This window comes from Amblyomma americanum, chromosome 11 (assembly GCF_052857255.1).
Source record: "Amblyomma americanum isolate KBUSLIRL-KWMA chromosome 11, ASM5285725v1, whole genome shotgun sequence".
NCBI lineage: Eukaryota > Metazoa > Arthropoda > Arachnida > Ixodida > Ixodidae > Amblyomma > Amblyomma americanum.
In genome coordinates this window covers 93,603,266-93,621,642 of record NC_135507.1, presented here as the reverse complement: position 1 = coordinate 93,621,642, position 18,377 = coordinate 93,603,266, and the positions used below count along the sequence as shown (strand labels likewise).

At 45.1% G+C, this 18,377-nt stretch overlaps 1 long non-coding RNA gene across 1 annotated transcript in view; it reads right to left on the bottom strand.

The window, feature by feature from the left end:
- Window positions 1-15,282, bottom strand: part of LOC144110688 (uncharacterized) — a 31,465-nt gene extending 16,183 nt beyond the window's left edge. Inside the window, exons 1-2 of the long non-coding RNA XR_013309900.1 lie at window positions 15,201-15,282; window positions 2,608-2,702 (exon numbers count right to left, since the gene is read on the bottom strand). This is a non-coding gene — a long non-coding RNA (uncharacterized LOC144110688). The remainder of the gene's footprint in view (window positions 1-2,607; window positions 2,703-15,200) is intronic.
- Between the last annotated feature and the right edge of the window lie 3,095 nt (window positions 15,283-18,377).

Here is an 18,377-nt window from a genome sequence, read left to right as displayed (position 1 = left end):
CCCAGCGTAAAGGGCTTGAGAAAGTAGGCTATGAGCAGGAAAGCGGCCTTCAGAAGATTAAGTATACGTGGCTGTCGACATCTTTTATATGCCAAGCAAAGTGCTCAGTGCTGATCTTAGAGGCGTAAGCTATGTCAACTGGAGCTTTTGTACAGTTTACATCAGAGCGTTTTGTTGCAAGTGGACTATTGCAGCACCTCGAGGAAGCACCTTAAGATCCTTGTTTTTGTTTCGGTTTGTTCATTACGGATGGGCTGTGTTGTCTTCGAGTTCCTTTGTCGTCATTGTTAGAAACGAGTTGTTGATACAATCTCCAACAAAGAGTACCTTGGGCAGATTTGTAAAGCTAGGCATACCGACTTCGTGCTCGAATCAGCTAGAGATGTTATATTTTGGTTTAGCCATATAGGCCTGCATTCTGTCGTAGAATGAACCTCTGGTTGCGCATTCCTTTACCCTGGTCGTAACCTCTTCTTTCTACGGCGGTCCACCCTCTAGGTTCTTCCCGTGGTCGTCGCCTTCTAGCAGCGCATTCCTCCCCTTCTAAAGAATGGAGTTCGGTGAAGGGTAGATGTGAGTGGCTGGGTGGTGGGTTGAGGCTGGCAGGTGGGTGATGCATTTTTACCGGTAGATGCCCGTATGCTTTGTTACCTGTGTGAAGCCGTGATGAGTGAAGCATCTGTGTAAAGCTTCCACCCTCCAGAAGCGCCACCAGCGAACCTAAATCCCCTCTCCAGAACCCATACACCCACTAGAAGTCCACACAGCAGCATACGAGAAAGCGACGGCAAAATTGAATTCAAAGCCACAATGGGAAAGACAGTCGCTCTCTTGAATTCCAACCTACCAGCCAACTCCCCAACACAGCCCCCAAATATGGGGCTGCCTGCACAGTCACTGGCAGCTTCTACCCATCTTACCTTCGCACATTCGCCCCCCCCCCCCCGCCCCCTCTAAAGCTCCCCACCCCGAACTAAGTTCCTACAGTTAAAAGCAACAATGTCGTCACAGCGGTTAAATGGAACGGCTTTAGCAGCTTTCTCGCATCACGTTTCATGCCTATCTTATCCATGTTTTTTGCCGAAAGAGGCGTTACAGCTAATGCAGAATAACATAAAGAAAAAAGAAAAGGATGTATGTATGTATGTATGTATGTATGTATGTATGTATGTATGTATGTATGTATGTATGTATGTATGTATGTATGTATGTATGTATGTATGTATGCATGCATGCATGCATGCATGCATGCATGCATGTATGTATGTATGTATGTATGTATGTATGTATGTATGTATGTATGTATGTATGTATGTATGTATGTATGTATGTATGTATGTATGTATGTATGTATGTATGTATGTATGTATGTATGTATGCATGTATGCATGCATGCATGCATGCATGCATGCATGCATGTATGTATGTATGTATGTATGTATGTATGTATGTATGTATGTATGTATGTATGTATGGATGGATGGATGGATGGATGGATGGATGGATGGATGGATGGACGGACGGATTTATAAGTGGCTGGCTGGTTGGGTGCGTGCGTGCTTTAGGAACGTCACCTTTGAAGTATGTTGGTTTCTCGTACAATCAGGCTTGGTAAACTTGGAATTTGCAGAGAATATACAGCGAAGCTCCATCCAATGAACTCCTAGCGGCGTGCTCCATCACTTGGAACATACGAGATAGAATATCTGGAGCACAAGCCTCTGGCTCAGCAGGCTTTTTTCTGCTCCATTCGCCCACAAGAGTTTTTCGGTTACTGCAAGGGTATAGCACAGCTACATGAGTGCCGTTTACTTTCAATGAAATCTTATACGGCCGTTGTTTTGACGCTTCTAAATTTTCTCGCTTCCTTTGACGAATAAGTAAAGGGGTAACTCTTCTTGAGTTTTCTAGTGCTGTGGATGGACGGATGAACGGACGGAGCGTGGAAAATAATTCCAAGGATGATTAAGATTCTTCCTGATGCGAAATTTGCGCACAGCTGTGTAGGTGTCTCAGGCTCTGTAGGCTCGATTGTTTTGCTTTGCCGGGTCGTCGGCCCTTGTGGCGAGGATATTATTTCGATAGTAGTATTAGTAAATGAAGACAATGATGTGCAATGAACAGCGCGAGAGTGTGCGGCGGCTTAAAGTGAGGCGTGAAGGTTGCGGCTACAGCCTACCATCGAAAAAGCGGTAAGCTTTCGCCGCATCCATATTTTCAGTGTAGTAAATATCATTCGCTGATATGTTCATGGCGCTGCGAACAGATCAGCGAATGTTTATTTATTTACTTATTGTTTGGCTCGGTTACACCGATGGCGGCGACGCGGCTCAACCTACAAACGCGCGCTTAAAAACTGCGCTCTAAAATGCGGTCAGGGTGGTGCCAGTACGCACTCGTTAAATGCACTCCTGAATTAAAAATCTGTGAATCTTTTCAAAGGAGAACCAAGGGCTAAATGGACGAACGGAAGGACGAGGCACACATCTGAGCACAGTCTGGTACTCGAGTCTAATTTTTTATCCCCATCCTGCTTTCGGCGCGCGGATGCGAAGAACGTCAGGGGCCGACGTCTGTAATTTTGCTTTGTAATGGCCTTTGACTTACCTTGCGGAAGTGAAAGCGCCAAGCTCAAAAAAGCAGTAGTCATAAGAAGAATCCAAGGAATGCTGCCCATCCTTTTAATTTTTATTCTAAGCCACCTGGAAGACAAGAACAGTCGCTTAGCGTACGGAATCAGACGATGCTATTTTTTATTATTGGCGCTCGTTCTTTCGACCCGACATTTTTTCAAGTTTTAAGGGTGACGTACCGAAACTCTTTCACAATATTTTCCCAAACCTATATTGCAAAGAAAATTTTTATTTCTTTTCATGTTTTAAATTGAAGGAACGCAATGATCAACGTGCACTCGGCAGTGCTGTAAATTCTAAAACATATTGCACAGGTCATTCGTGCCATGTAATTTCGGTATTTTTAGTGTATATGTTTCATATCTCTCTAGATATCAGAAATCTCTTCAGACAAATTGTAGCCTTATCTGTCTGAAATATGAAATGAAACCTGTCTTGAACTTTTGCACTTGTTGCATGGTACCCAGCTCTTAAAACTGCCACTCCAAATATTTTGTACAGAGTGAGCTTTTTTATTATATTGTTGTTGTTGTTATACTGTGCTTTCATACCACTTATTACCGCAGATCAGGGAGGAGTGCGTTGTATGTCAAGTGTCGTGCTCTGCTATATTTGCAGAATCTCGATGCTAAGATGTTTTTTCTATTTGTGTGCTCACAGAGAGCAGGTTTTAATGAGGCCTGTTCTATCGTTAAAATTTTTCTTTGCAATCTCTTCAGGCAAGTGCTTGCTTGAATGTTTCCTATGACTATACGCTCATTATTCGGATTTGCTCATTCTCCCGTACCTTCTCTTGCTTCTTTATTGTTTGAGCATTTGATTACATGTCGCATCAGGTCTGAGTAGCTTTTGGTCATATTAGTGAAAATGTCTGTTGTTTATATGTTCTAAAAGGCTGCCACAATTTCACTAGAAATATGCACCGCTATTTACCGCGCTCATGCCTTTTGTGCACAGCAGGAGACTAGGCTATCAACTCTGCGCTCGTAGATTTCAAGTTTGTCGCCTGCGCTAGTTCAGCAACCCCTGTTGCGCTGCCATTTTGAATGAAAGTTGGGTTTTGACGTTTTCGAATAAAATATGACTCCTAATCAAATTTTGTACTCTTGCTTCTTTTTATGACGGAGCAAATCAAGCATCGGAATTTTGTCAAGGCCCATTGCTCGCTATCCCTTTTGCTCGAAAACGGCACTCAGAAAGAGGGAGTAAGTCTCCAATTACGGCTGTACTATATGGGCATCAAGACAAGTAGCTGACCTTCTTAGTGCGTTCACATCTTGAAGTTCAGTGCGACACACGAGAAGACGAAGGAAGAAGGCACAACGAGCGCTGATTATCCAAAACTGCGTTGGTAGTCATCAGTCTTGTCTGAATGTCGAGAACTGAACGTCGAGACGACACTTACGATATGATGTCACGCTTGTTTTTTAAAGCGATAGATGTTAGGCGCTCGTCCTTGACTTCCGCGTCGTAGTCGTTCGCTGTCGGCGTAACCGGGTGGGGGCGCTAGTCGGTCAACCTGGGTCGCGTAAGCCTACGGGTGGCTCTGTTTGCCACAGCCGCCGGCCAGTGCAGGGGAGCATCACGTGACCACTTCACCAATGCGATATGAGGTCGGTTTATTTTTCCTACCTCAAAATATCTCCGAAACTAAGTGCCTAAACAGCTATCGCTGAATATCGCGTTACATTGTCGTAACCGTGCTGATATTTCTTTTTTTAAATTGTGACCTCAGTGCTTAGTTGTCCACTGACTTCGAAGATGGCGTTTGTTCCGCACCAGAAGCCGTCATGTGTTCAACGTATGGGCTTCTATGGAAACTATGCTACCACTATACATGTGCAGCCTTCTTAAAAAGTTTAGAGCTCATGGGTTTTACTTCTAGGCTCTTTAGTGGGGCTCTTGTTGCATCCGTAGCAGCCGTAAGCTTCGCAAAGCTGACGATGAAGATTCATCTCACCATAAAGAGATTATGAACGCTGGGAATGCACAACGAACCACACGAAGCGTCCCAGAAGCAAACCCCACGAGCTCTAAACTTTTTACAAAGGCTGCAGCTCGGTGGTGGCGCGGCGCTCTTGGAGCGGCGATCTGGACAGGAGCACCAGTCGAAGCGAGAGTATGCACTCAAAACGAAAATATGTTCTCTATAACTTTAAATATATGTGTGTCGCTCTGAATTTCTTAACCTGGTTATGTCCTGAAATTAAACAAAATTGAATGGACACTTGAGCTCCGCCTTAAGAGTAATGGTAGCGTAATGGTCATATTCTATTATATATGCTGAACGTCATTCTCTACTTTGTATTAATAGATAATAATTCCTGGCGCAGTGGTGCGTCGGTTAATCCATGCCCCACTGTCCTGCGATGGCAGGTGCTCCCAGCGGTAGGGCTTGTGCGACCCAGTTTGCTTTTGCTGAGCGAATAATTATTCGAACTACCACCTGCCACTGAGGGCAGTTTTCAAACCATCCGGAGGGCAGGATGTGAAGACGCCACAAGGTCACGTGACCTGGGTGGCCCACCTGCCTCTTAGGTTGCTCTCTGGGGACCACCTGCTACAGCCATGCCCGTTATTTTTAGCTCACAACGCCCCCGCCAAGGCCGACGTCGATAACACCAACACCGGATATTTAGGTCAACGAGGCCTTCAACGCTATCGCGTTAATACCTGCACAGCTGTGGATGTAATCACGTTGTGTTGTACATTATAAGCGTTCTGTAAATTTTAGCGCGACAGAGTGAAGTAGCTTGTGTAGCAAAAAATCTGGCGCCGCCTTTGGCGTCGTGGACCGTGGGCAAAAAATCCAGAAAAAATCCCCACCGAAGCAACGTCGGAAGCAGGTGGGCCACCTAGGTCACGTGACATTGCGGTGTCATCACAATCTGGCAACCGGATAGGGCTCAAACTGCCCATCGTGGCAGGCGCCACTTAAATTGATGATAGGTCGCTCAGGACGAGCAGCCTAGGTCGCACTAAGACCACAGGTTGTAGCATCTGCCATGCCAAGGCACTGGCGCTTCGCTTAAGTACTGCATTACTGCGCCAGGAGTGGTTTGAGGACACCCAGGAATTTATTATTGTAAAGTAGAGAATGACCAATTCTGCGTATATGAGACAGCTATCCCGTCATACGCTTAAGGTGGAGCTAATACCCCTGTCACACGAGCACTTTCGATCCTCATTGAGCTCGATCTGCATCGAGATTTTCGAGCACGCTCGAAACATCCGTTGCTACACGGGCATTTTCAATGCTCATTGAGAAGTTTCCCTCATGTGTGTTAGGTGGCGCCAAATGTTCCGCCGACAGCCATAACATGGCGATGTCCGGCAACACTGTGCAGTCGGGGGCAGCGGCAGCCAAATCCGTAGCCAAATCTGTACATTGCGTATCTGCGCCAGGTTTTTGTGGCGCACCTCTGCTGCTGTGCGATGCAACCCAAGGATCCGCAACGCCTCCGCGATTTCTGCATAGACTGCGGCGTTTCTCTTCTGGCGCCGCAAATCATTTAGGCGGTACTGTCAGCAGTCGATGAGAGCGGCTGTCTCGCGCTCGCTCCACAGTTTCCGCTCCGACGAGCAGGAGGACGCCATCTTTGTTTACACTGACGGCGAAGCGTGGAGCGTGATGTCGAGATTACTTTCAAATGTTTGCATATAAGCAGGCGTAGTACCTGAAAAATGTTCTGTATTACATTTTAATCGATCACAACAACAACAATTGTGGTTTGGTTTTGTTAACTTGTGTTTATTTTTATAGCTTCATGAGAGCGAGAGTTCTCGATTGTGCTTGGAACCTCAAGCACTCTTGAGGAATCGGCATCGAGTCAAGCAGGATCGAGCTCGATTGCGCTTGAAAGTGGCCGTGTGACAACCGTCGATCTGCATTGAGTTCGATGAGCATTGACTCAATGAGGATCGAAAGTGCCCGTGTGACAGGGGTATAAGTGTGCCCTCCAATTTCTTCTCTTCTGTCTATTTCTTTCTCCACAGCAGCGCGTACTCTACACTTTTTTCGCTCTTTGCATCTCCTTTCTCTACTATTCTCTCTTCTGAATAGTCGAGGCGGGTGGAGGTGTACGGCGAGACTCAGGCTCACGCGCCTCTACTTCTCGAAGCCATCACCACGGCAACATGAAGTTGACCTCCTCTCTTTCTTGGTTTTCTCCTCCATCGTTTGAGAAAGAGGCCCACAACGTTAACCCAATGTCGAGCTTGATTTTCCTCTTTAGACATCTAGAGGCCCCACGTGCTATTTTCTCTTTTTTATTTTCTACCCAGCGTGGTTGATTGTACGGCTTCTCTACTCGCTCTTTTCTGGGCTACCTTGGCTTCCATGCAAGAAGAGGGAACGAGCCGGTCCGCGGCGCAAGTGAGCCGTCTTCGTCCGCTTTTGAGCTCTGGCTACTTTACAATGTAGCAACTGTTTATACCACAGGACAAACGGCTAAGAGTCTCGGAAGCCGTATAAACTCCGAAACAATGAGTGCTGCTGCAGCGACTGCTGAAAGGACCCAAAACGCTTCGTGCGTACGTACTCGCAACCTAGCACCTTTCATGGTAATTTGCTGGGAAGCGTACTTTGTTTCGAGAGCAATGTCTTGACAGAGTATCCCTGAAGAAGGAGGCAAAAGGGACACTACTGATGGGCTTTGCCGGATTGTTAACAAACATCAAGAATCTGACGCAGTAATAGAAAGGCACGGGCATTTTGAGGTCACAAAATTATCGCAGAAGAGCAAAAAAGACAAATGCAATGAATTCACTATAGAATGCTTTATTTGGTATATGAAACTTACGGGCGGTAACATTGGTGTGTTTGTAAGAAGAAACTTTCATCCTATCTCTGTTTCTGTATCCTCAGTGAACCTTTTTAAAGAATATAGAAGCAAAGACAAAATCTATTCCATAAATTCGCGCTGTCATTTATGTTATCGCTCATTTTCGTGTCTTTATTTCCTCTTAGTCTCTTGTTTATTGCGTTTAGCCTAAATTTCTATCAAGCTTTTTTTCGAATGTTCTGCATATATCACGTATAGGCATAAAACTTAGGGCACTGTGAGGTCACGAAATCCTTACTGAACCGTAAGAAAGGCAACTGACATGAAACCACAATTACGAGTCATATTCCGCGTATGAAACACTGAAAATCATACGACTGCGGACACTCATGCGCGCTTAAAAAGAATCATATTTGCTATGTTCATCCCCAAATGGTACTTCTTAACAGAGTTATAGTATCATTTCAGAGTGAAAAACTATGAAGACTCTTGAGTTACCTTAATAATGGAATGCGATAGCATAAGCTTTAGCATTTGTCGCAGCCTCTGCGGCAATTTATGTGCTTGCGGCTTTTTTTCTTTGCAATTTTCGGTTCACCACTACCATATTCGGACTCCTATCTGCAGTAGCAAGTATCTGCTATGCCGTGACTGGGCAGGCATTTTCACAGATAACGTTTTGAATTTTCTAATAAATTTCTTTCTATCTACTAATCTGTCCTAATCTCTTTACTAATCAATATCATTACCCTGTGTATATAATATAGATAATCGATTTTTCTCCATTTTTTATTCGGTTTCTGTGGGTAGTGGCATCTGACTGAATCTTTTGCGGTCATGTGACGTTGCAGCGTAATACCTATCTGAAACTTTCGGAAAACCGGAGAGCCTGGGTTGCTCCTGACGTGAACCCTAATTCTATCTAGGTTGCTCACAACCCGGTGAGCAGGTTGTGATGACGTCTTAAGGTGACGTGATCTCTTTTGACCAATCATTAATTTTAATTTGATTGCAACCTGCAATAGTGAGTAGCCTGCTCACAATCTCGAGCCCAGGTTGACACCTGTCATGGTGGGCAGGTTGTGATGACGTCAAAAGGTCACGCCGTCTATCTCGATAAATCAGCCAGTCTTGGGAGATCACACGGCAGATTGTGCTCCTGACATGAACCCTAGCGCCATTGGAATTTCTTAACCCTACTGGGAGCTCGTTGAACGCCCTTCTTCGTGTCTATCGAGACTTTTTTTTTAAACGCACCGCCCACACTGGTAAATGACCTGTAACAAAGGTTACGGTTTGTTTCACGCACAATCCTTTTTTTTTCTGTTGAGATTTCCTTGTCGATGGAGGAGTAATGGTTTAACCTACACCCCGAAGGTTTTTTATACTGATTTTTTCTCTTCCTATTTTCACTTGTTTGCCAAATAATTGAAGGGAAACAGTTCCTAGCTTTGATACAAACTTCATGGTGGCTGAACAAGCGAACGGAATGGAACAAGCACACACTCACGATCGCGTATTTGGAAGGAAGAGAAGGTACATGCACAGAGGAAAATCCGTAGTAATCTTTCGTTTTTCTTCCTCTTAATACAGAAGTTTTAATGACAGTGCGTGCTTGCATGCGTCGTTTTATTAAGTTTCAATCTGTTGACTTTGGTGTATTGCTTGTCAGTAAACAAGCTGCATTTTGCACTTTGACAAAATTATGTTTCAGTCGTTACTGAGCTTCTGAAAACTAGTTTTAAATATTTCAAAAAGTATGCTTCCTTGCTGTATGCGCCCTACTTTCATAGCTCAGGGTTAGAGCGCCCAACCTCTTCATCACACGTTGGAAAAAGTTTGAAGATTTCTTTTCAACCACCGCCGGATTTATCTTCCTCTTGTGCCCCTTGATCGTCGCAAATTCATAAAATTGACTCCACGTGTACTCTTCATGTGAAAGCGACTTCCAGTGATAACGGGGGTGGTACGAACTGCTGATCCTAGTTGGAATGTTCCATGCCCAGCTTTCCTTTGAGCACTTATCAATTAGCACCATCTATTAGTCACAAGTAGCGAACACCGCGTAACTCAATGGGAATGCTTTAAGGTTGTAACTTTAAGAAACCCAGGAGTGCCGGAAGTTGCTGAGCGAATTTGGTGATTATCGGAGCCGGCTCTTCGTCTTTGGTGCACAATGTGGCCTGTAAAATGCTTCCTGCGATCACATCAACAATTTCCGACTGTCGTACAAAGTCAATGTGACTTATCGAACGTTCGGAATTCCCGTATTTATTTTGAGCATTCAGCGCCACGCGGCACATGGTGGCAGCCTGCAAACTAGAAACATTTGTCTAAATATTTTGGGCTTGAGTAACTCTGGTTGGGACGCAGCACAAAACAAAAAGGACAAAGGCTGCGGGACATCATGAGTCTGAAAACGCTGACAGAAGTCAGCGTTTTCAGAAGAGGACTTGTCTTCGTCTATCCTCTTCTCTTCTTGTTGAAACGCTGGTTTGCCGACTGAGGATCTCTCTGAACCTTTGTGATGCGTTATCAAAGTGTTATGCGTTATCAAGAATCATATCTTCCTGCTCTCTCGGCATCGTGGGTAAGGGGTGTAGGAGTGTTTAGAAACTCTCTGAAACAGGTTAGCGCTAAAAAGACGAACACAAGGCAAGAGAACGACGACACGACACAGATCTGTGTCGTGTCGATCTCTCGCTTTGTGTTCATGTTTTTTAGCGCTAACCTTTTAGCAAATTTTACCCAACTAGCCCAGCACCAAGTATTACTCTGAAACTCTTATTATGAGAATATCTGTCGGTACATTGCATTAGCGCCGCGGGCTAGCTTCAATGGTAATCTTCTGTTCATACTTTTGAAGGAGCTGGCTGAATTACTAGTCATGGGATCCAAGGGAAAGGTGCCGGGTACGCTGGAGCGGCGCGCAAAGCTTATGCCGGTCGGGATGTTTCACAGCTTTGGGTAGGCTTGCGTCACGAACGATCGTGCGCAGTGGACGGTCATGCGCGGTCACCCGGCGCAGCGGCAGGGAGCACGGTGTAAGCGGTTGCGTGCGGTAGGGAGGGAGGATGTAAAAGCTTTTAGAATTCGCGGATGACGCCGACGACACTTGGCAGCGACAGGGGCAGCGGGACAAAGCCTGACCGACCGCACGCTTTTTCTTGTCACCCACAGATACCCCTGATCTGCTGTGCTGTGCCGTAATCCACGTGCCAGGATTTTTATCCTTCGGAAAAGAACTTTTTGTGACGTCACGGCAACGCCTGCGGTGCCTACGTCTCGCAAGTCATTTCTGCTCATCGCCGAGGGCTGCAACGACAGGGAACCACCACCAGGGGCCATCAACTACATAAGCGCCATCGGACCAGCGTCTACCTCAATTGACAGCGACAGGGGCAGCGGGACAAAGTCTGACCGACCGCACGCTTTTTATTGTCACCCACAGGTCTGTGGTTATTGCTCCTTTTTACGTTTATAGTATTATAGTACCTTTTGCTGCTGTCGCTGCCAAGCTGACGTTGCCTGTGAAATATGCCTATTGATGTCGAGAAGCTACGTGAAGAACTCCGAATAGAATTTCGAAAGGAAATTGCTTCGTTGCGTAGCTCAATCGAGAGGGATGTTCGGAAAGAGTGCCGCGAATTATCCAACAGTGTTGAATTTTGCTCCAAAAAATTTGATGACATAGCTGCTGAGTTTACAGCGCTTAAGGAAGAAAACAAGGTACTCAGAGCTGAAAATGCTACACTGTCATCCGAGCGTGATGGACTCAAGAAGCTTTTAGAAGACTTTCAACAGCGATGCACTGTTCTAGAGCAGTTTTCCAGAAATAAAAACTTTGAAATTAAGGGTGTTCCTGAAACTGAGCAGGAGAACCTTCAAGACACATTACAGAGGGTTGGTGAAGTGATCAATGAGTCCATAGCGCTCGATGACATTGATGCTTGTCACCGTGTTCCTACCAAGAATACCACAATCCCGAACATCATTGTGCAGTTTCGCAACCGCTTGAAGCGGGACACCGTTCTAACAAAGGCGAAAAAAACCAATATGACTACAAGCGACCTTGGCCACCCCGGACAAACTTCCATTTACATAAACGAGCACTTGTGTCCTGCCCTGAAAAAGCAGCTAGGATTGGCAATTTCGCGTAAAAAGGAGAAAAGCTGGAAATTCGTCTGGACACGTCATGGCCACATTCTAGCTAGAAGGAACGAAAGTTCGGATGTGGTCAGGATCGCTTGCCTAAAAGTCTTAGACAAGATAAACTAGGCGTCCCCTCCCATGCATTATTTTTGTTACTAATGTGGTATCCGGCTTCTTTACACATGATGATGCTTCATCTTTGTACGCAAAAAACAAAAAAAGCCTCAACTTTTTTTCATCTGAACGCACAGTCACTCTGTAACAAAGAAGATGAAGTTGTTGCCCTTTTGGATGTTTTTACCTTTGATTTTGATGTTATTATGATAACCGAAACGTGGTATAAAAAAGATACGGTGCCACTGAAACTGCCGCAGTACGATATTTATCTCCAATCTCGCCTGAATAAAAAGGGCGGAGGCGTGTTGATAGCTGCTAAGAAATGTTTCCAATGCTGCCTTATTCCAGAATTCTCAAAAACGAACGAAAATTATGAGACAATTTCTTTGAAATCTGGCAGTAATGTATTTTCTGCTGTATACCGTCCCCCAGCTGGGAACATCTCAGTCCTTTTTTCCTTTTTAGATTTAATGTTATCTTGAGTAACCGAAAATGACTTAAGGCTAATACTAAGTGGTGACCTTAATATTGACTTTTCGTCCTCATCTCCTGAGTCACAACAAGCAAACAGGTTGTTCGAATGTTACGCCCTTACCAACTTCATAAATGAAGAAACGCGACCGTTAACACAGACATCCATTGATGTTTTCTGTAGCAATGTGTCAAAGGAATTTATCAAGTCTGGAGTGGTACTAGCGCAAGTTAGTGATCACCTGCAATTTTTCTTTTTGTCGAGTTGCCAACGGCATTTCGAAAGAGTAAGCCTTCCTATATGACATACCAGTGCATAACAAATCAAACTATCAAAAATTTCAGTAATGAAATACGAAAACTCGACTGGAATCACGTCTACAAAATAACTGACCCTAGCAAAGCATATGACGCATTTATAAACACACTAAAATTTTTGAACAATAAATGCTTCCCTTATAAAACAACTAAGAGGCCTAGTAAAGCGCGCAAGCCCTGGATAAATCGTCGTTGCTTAAATATGATTAAAAAGAAAAATAATCTTTTTAAACGGTTTCTTCGAACTAGGTCTTCCGACGACTTAGCCAAATTTAAATCATATCGCAACAATGTAACTTCATTTCTTCGAGAAACCAAGAAGGAATACATGGAAAAATTATTTTCTGGTAATGTACAAAATCGAAGCGACCTCATGTGGAAAGAAATAAAGTTCTAAACCGTACAGAACAGGAACCCGTCGAGCTAGAAATCTAGTCCGAAATCAGGAACTTTCGGGAAAAGAACTAGCAGATACTTTTATTAATTACTTCGTGTCTTTAGTTAACAGTGTACATAATCCTGATTCCCTGAGCTATCTCAAATCTAGAAATCACACTAGTGCATTTTTATCACCAACGGATCGCAGTGAAATTGAAAGCTGTTTTCTTGCTCTCCGAACGAGTAGTACAAGGGACGTAAATGATCTAAAAATTAAACCTATTAAACATACCATTGATCTAATTAGTCCTGTTTTAGAGCACATATTTAATCTATGCTTTCTGCAGGAAGTTTTCCCACAAGCCATGCAAGTTGCTAGGGTGACAGTGGTTTTTAATGGTGGCGAGAAAAATAACTTGTCGAACTATCGTCCCATATCAATCCTCTCCATTTTTTCAAAATGCCTAGAGAAACTACTGTACAAAAGGATGATTGGCTTTTGTATCAAACATAACCTATTGACACCTCATCAACATGGGTTTAGAAGTGGCCACTCCACAGATACAGCGCTTTTAACTCAAAAGGAAATGATCCTGCAATCTTTCGAACCGCACCAATTAACTCTGGGTGTATTTGTAGATTACTCAAATGCATTTGATTCCATTATTCATCAGACAACGCTTGCTAAACTTGAGTTCTATGGCTTCCGTGGCGTTTTTCACAACGTATTGAACTCTTATTTATCTGCGCGAGTACAAGTAGTAATTAACAATAAATTATCCGACCCGAAATCAGTTTTAGCAGGCGTCCCGCAAGGAAGCATGTTGGGGCCTCTACTTTTTATCATATACATTAATGACATCGTTCTCATTGACCCACGCCCAACATTTATAATATATGCTGATGATACCAGTTTATTTTTCAACTCTAGCAATATACAAAATCTGACTGAACAAGCAAACACGTGTTTACATCTTTTAAATCATTGGTCGATCGTCAACTCACTATCTATAAACATAAATAAAACAAAAGTCGTGCTTTTTAGGCCAAGAAATAAAATAGTGTGCGATAGCGACATTTCACTTCGGATTGGGTCTGTGCCTTTAGAAGTTGTCTGCGCCGTAAAAAGCCTTGGAGTATATTTTGAGAAGCATTTATCGTGGTCAACACATGTCGATAAAACAGCGGACAAGCTGTCAAAAATAACTGGTGTGTTAAGTAAACTACGCATTTTCTGCCACAAAAAGTGAAACTAATTCTTTATAATTCCATGTTTACTTCCGTTTTAAACTACTGTTTCACGGTATGGGGAACTACCACACTCTCAAACTTAAACAGGTTACATGTCATCCAAAAACGAGCCATAAGAAGCATTGCAAGCATCCCCCGCGACGTTACGCCAAAACCCCTTTTTAATGCCTTCCACATAACTCCAATACACGAGCTATATAATGTCAACTTAATGAAACGATATAGGAGAAGTAATACCTATCGTAATTTTCTTGAAACTTTGTCTCAACTAACACCTAGAGAACACACTTATGCCATAAGAAACCGCGATAAATGGTTCATTCCCCAAATACGAACTAACTATGGACGTCAAATGCTCAGCTACCTCTTACCAATATTGCTAAATGCTTTGTGTTAGTCTTACAAACCAGTATTTTTGCATCTTATTTCTTTTCCTGTTTTTGTCTGTTTTTATCTCTTTTTTATTTATTCCGAGTCAGTTGTGTCTCGCTTATTTTTCCTCAAACGCAATTGTTTTGTTAGTTGCTGCCAATATATGTAATGAAACAAACCCTGAAACCTTGTACGGGGGCGCAGGCGCGCAATCAAGCTCCAGTGAGAGCTTTTTGTCTGCGTCCCTAACATCTGGATGATGTAAATAAAGATTTGATTGATTGATTGATCTCGCAGAATGACATCTATACAGCCGTTGGTGCCAAAAGTGTCAAAGGTTTCTGTCTTCTATACTGATTGCTGTTTTTTTTTTTTGAAGAAAAAACTCTCCCATAGAATATTCGTCCTGGAGGTCTGCTATAAGCATCCGAACTCTACATGAATTGATGACGAATGTGCCGCACTTAACGATATTCCTCAAGGTCCTCTTTTTTTTTCTGCCAACTTGTCTAACGCTTTCTTCGCAGCTCCCAAGAAATAGCGGCGAACACTATTTCATTCGACAAGTAACTTAAAAGTTGCGGAAGTCGTATGAAGATAATACGATTGCTTTTTGTGGCTGACTTGTGCGATATCAAACTGGGCATTAACTTCAGTATTAACCTTGCTTTTAAATACTGCCGCACCCGAAAGAAGACAGCACACCAGAAACAATATTTCTTACCAACGGGAAAGCAGAGACAGTGACTCGCAACGGTAGTTTCTCTACACCGGTGTGCATCTGGTAAGCTGTAAGCAGGAACTACGCTTTTATTAGTTCCAGCCGTCAAGCCAAACAAAGGCCCTTCACAAGACATCCATAATACTCAACGTGCGGCAAAAGCTAATATTAGAACGACCTTTGTTGTAGAATGCTGTGTCTCAATGTATACACGCTAGACAATAGACAGTGCACACAAGAAAATGAAGAAACATATTGTCACAGGCCAGACGAAGAACAGTCGTAGACGTAGAGGGGGACCGCAGAACGGCCGAGGTTTGTAATCGCCCAGGACAGAGCCAGCTCGAGCGCGCCTCACGCGAACGCGACCACTTCGTCCTCGTCACGGCTTAGCGCGCAGGTAGCTCGAGCCAGGTCCGTGGCATTAGTCCCCCGAAAAAGAAGAGCATCGTCCCGATGCGATGGTATGTACAAAGCAGAAAACGAACAAAAAGAAACAAATTAAAACGCAGAACCCGAACACAGTTTAAAGTGGAGCGTCATCGCTCTCACGCGAGAAGTATGACTTAAGTCGCATTACATGCACAATGTCAGTCCGTGGTTGCCGACGACCGGTAGCCACAGTTCCACGTGGAACAACCTCATAATCCACGTTTCCAACACGACGGAGCACCTCATAAGGTCCGAAATATCGGTGCAGCAGTTTTTCGGACAATCCCTTTTGGCGGACAGGGGTCCACACCCACACACGGTCACCGATGTTGTAGGTAACCTCCCTGTGGCGCCGGTTGTAACGTCTGGAGTCCGTGCCTTGTTGAGCTGTGATGTGCAAACGAGCAAGCTGGCGAGCTTGCTCGGCTTGTTCGACAAAGGAGCCCGCATCTGGTGTCAAGTCATCATCCACGCACGGGAGCATGGCGTCCAGCATCATCCGCACTTCTCTGCCGTAGACTAGACGGAATGGTGTAAAGCGGGTTGTTTCTTGAGTCGCAGTGTTGTACGCGAATGTGATGTAGGGGAGTATTTGGTCCCAGGTTCTGTGCTCCACATCCACGTACATGGAAATCATGTCGGCCAGTGTTTTATTCATGCGTTCTGTGAGCCCATTTGTTTGGGGATGGTATGCTGTCGTTGTTCGATGGCTGGTGTGACTCAGCTCAAAGATGTCATGGACAAGCTGAGCTGTAAATGCCTTCCCTCGGTCTGTGATGACGACGGACGGAGCGCCGTGTCGAAGCACTATTGCACGCATAAAGAAGTGCGCAACTTCGAACGCTGTGCCTTGAGGGAGAGCCTGCGTTTCGGCGTAACGCGTCAGGTAATCGGTTGCAACAGCTATCCATCTGTTTCCTCCCGACGACAAGGGAAATGGTCCGAGGAGGTCCATGCCGACTTGTTCAAAGGGTATGTTAGGAGACATGATAGGTTGCAACATGCCAGGCGGTTTCAGAGGCGGCGTCTTCCTACGCTGGCACTCACGGCAGGTCCGAATATATCGCTTCACACATGAGGCAAGGTTGGGCCAATAGTAGTTCTGCCGCACTCTGGCAAGTGTGCGCGTGAATCCAAGGTGCCCAGAGGTCGGCTCGTCGTGGCAGGCGAGGAGGATCTCGTGGCGGAGGGCGGCTGGTATAACCAGAAGGTAACTCTTACCACTGGAGGCGGAGTTTTTCTTATACAACACTCCGCCTCGAAGACATAGGGATGGCAGCCTACGAGCCAGGTGGGAGGGTATCGAGGGATGGTGACCTTATAGATGCTCCATGAGCAGCTTCAACTCGTCGTCCGCACGTTGTTGTGCGATGATGTCGGACGACGTGACTGCACCAAGGAATGCTTCGTCTTCTGCGTTACCTTCGTAAGGTTGCACGGGTGAACGCGACAAGCTGTCAGCGTCGGTGTGCTTGCGACCAGACTTGTAGATGATCGTGAAGTCAAATTCCTGTAAGCGTAATGCCCAACGTGCTAGGCGGCCACATGGGTCCTTCAAGTTTGTCAACCAGCACAATGAGTGGTGGTCAGTAATAACCTTGAACTGCCTGCCATACAGATAGGGGCGGAACTTTGTGATGGCCCATACTACGGCCAAACATTCCTTCTCAGTTGTAGAGTAGTTACACTCTGCACGGGAAAGTGCACGGCTAGCATAAGCGATTACTTTTTCGACACCGTTCGGACGCTGGACGAGAACCGCTCCAGGACCGACGTTGCTGGCGTCCGTGTGAATTTCAGTGGCGGCATCATCGTCAAAATGGGCTAGTTAGTACTGGTGGTGATTGTAGCCGACGTCGTAGATCGTCAAATACAGTTTGCTGCTCGGCACCCTACAAAAATGGCTCCTCATCTCGTGTCAAGCGCGTCAGAGGACTGGCCAGCTTAGCAAAGTTTTTTATGAAACGTCGGTAGTACGAACAAAGGCCTAGAAATCGTCGGACGGCTTTTTTATCAGTGGGAACCGGGAAGTCCGCGACGGCAGAAATTTTGTCAGGGTCTGGCCGGATGCCCTCGGAGCTGACGACATGCCCGAGAAACTTCAATTCAGTAAATCCAAAATGGCATTTTTGCGGCTTTAGAGTAAGATGAGCTGATCGGACGGCTTCTAACACCACTCTGAGCCGCTGCAAATGTTCCGAAAACGTTGTTGAAAAAATGATTACATCATCCAGGTATACTAGGCATGTTTGCCATTTAAGGCCGGTGAGCACGGTATCCATCATTCGCTGGAACGTTGCTGGAGCACAGCAGAGTCCGAAGGGGAGCACACGAAATTCATAGAGGCCGTCCGGGGTGACAAAGGCGGTTTTCTCCCGGTCCCTCTCATCAACTTCTATTTGCCAATATCCGCTGCGCAGATCTACCGAAGAAAAGTATTTTGCTTGGCGCAGTCTGTCGAGGGAATCATCTATACGAGGTAGCGGATAGACATCTTTTTTTGTTACGCTGTTAAGTTTTCTGTAATCCACACAGAAGCGCAGCGTGCCATCCTTCTTTTTTACGAGAACGACAGGAGACGACCAGGGACTATTCGATGGCAGGATTATGCCGTCATTGAGCATCTCCTTCACTTGCGTTTGGATGGCCTCCCGCTCTCGGGGAGATACGCGATAAGGCTGTTGATGTATTGGGCGCGCGCCATCGTGCGTGACTATCCGATGCTTAGTGATGGGCGTCTGACGTACC